Below are 1,640 nucleotides of genomic sequence, written 5' to 3'. Positions count from 1 at the left end.
ACAATGAGGTCAAAGAGCGTGTGATGAGAAGGTGGTCCACAAGGAATCACTTTTAGTCCCTTAACCAGCTCCCCTTTCCCACTTCCAGCACAATTTTTTTTTTTTTTTTGAGATGGAGTCTTGCTCTGTGGCCCAGTCTGGAGTGCAGTGGCACTATCTAGGCTCACTGCAAGCTCTGCCTCTCGGGTTCACGCCATTCTCCCACCTCAGCCTCCCAAGTAGCTGGGACTACAGGCACCCGCCACCACGCCCGGCTAATTTTTTATATTTTTACTGGAGACGGGGTTTCACCGTGTTAGCCAGGATGGTCTCGATCTCCTGACCTCGTGATCTGCCCGCCTCAGCCTCCCAAAGTGCCGGGATTACAGGCGTGAGCCACCGCACCCGGCCCAGCACATTTTTATTCCTGCTCCCAAGCCTTTGCTTAAACTGGTCACACTCCCCGGAAAGACCCGTCTTCTTCTAGCTACTGTGGGATAAATAAGTCATCCTTCATGGCTTCAGACCTCACTGGAGTGCCACTTCCCAGCTCTCTGAAAAGCTTTGCCTCGCCCCTCCAGGGCATTTGGCCGGCTGCCTTCTCTCAACTCCGCTAGTTAACAGCTAAGCAGCTCCACACACTATGCCATCGCTCTCTCCTTCACATATCCCCCTGGCTGCTGTTTCTGGAATGGTATGGAATGCCATGCCGACTAAAGAAAACAGTCAAGATTTTAAAGAATCAAAGTTAGTTGTATTCAGAAGTCTTACTGTGGACTACAGACCAAGGCCTACAGCCTGGGAACAGCCTTTCAGAGAGATCCTATGAGACTGCTCCAGCCCAGGATTTCAGTCCACTGCTTACAGACAGGAAGTGGAGTTTCAGGACCTGCACAATCACATCAAATTTGCTCAGAAGTTACATCGTAGCAGAATCCCATCAAGGCTTAGGTATAAGAGTGCATCTGGTTGTAGATTACAGAGGCATAGGCACTAACCCTGTTAAAGGTTTCGTCTTCAAAGCATCTTTCCAAAGAGCTGCACATCTTCACAGTCCCGGGCTTTTGTGAAATTCTGCTGGCAAGCAGAAGTGAGCAAAAGGCGCTTCTCACATTTGCTCCTTTGTCTCAAAGCTGGAAAGAACAGAACCTTCAGAACCAGACCAGATCTGAGTTCAAATTCTGACTCCCATGGCTGGCTATCTATACTGAACCTAGAGAAAATCAGTTACATTTTAGAAAAATATATTATTCGCTTATTGTTTAAAAATGTATAACAATTTCAGCATGTGAATAAGAGGACACAGTCTATCCAGAAGGAGCCTAAGTATGCTATGTAGGTGGCCAAAGGAATGCAAAGGAAGTAAGCATCCCCTGTTCCTTAAAGACCTTAGGCATGCCCAACTTTATTCCAACTTGCTACTGTCCTAAGAGGGGCACTAGTCAGCCCCTTGGAGAGGGACTCACCTTGGATAAAAATAGTTTACTCCTCTGAGCCTTGGTTCCTTGTCTGCAAAATTAGATGATGACACCACCACAATTAAATAAGGTAATTTAAAGTGGTGGATGCAAGTGCCTGGCACCCAAGATCTCCGTCTGATATAGTTTGGGTGTTGTCTCCTCGAAACCTCATGTTGAATCACGATCCCCAGTGTTGGAGGT

The 1,640-nt window shown here is 47.3% G+C and overlaps 1 long non-coding RNA gene across 1 annotated transcript in view; it reads right to left on the bottom strand.

Moving 5' to 3' along the window:
• Nucleotides 1-1,196, bottom strand: part of LOC105546462 — a 19,899-nt gene extending 18,703 nt beyond the window's left edge. The window contains exon 1 of the long non-coding RNA XR_001007099.1: nucleotides 869-1,196. This is a non-coding gene — a long non-coding RNA (uncharacterized LOC105546462). The remainder of the gene's footprint in view (nucleotides 1-868) is intronic.
• Nucleotides 1,197-1,640: the final 444 nt, after the last annotated feature.

The sequence above is a fragment of the Mandrillus leucophaeus genome, unplaced genomic scaffold, assembly GCF_000951045.1.
Source record: "Mandrillus leucophaeus isolate KB7577 unplaced genomic scaffold, Mleu.le_1.0 Scaffold36, whole genome shotgun sequence".
NCBI classification, from domain to species: Eukaryota; Metazoa; Chordata; class Mammalia; order Primates; family Cercopithecidae; genus Mandrillus; species Mandrillus leucophaeus.
This window is presented reverse-complemented; position numbering and strand designations above follow the sequence as displayed.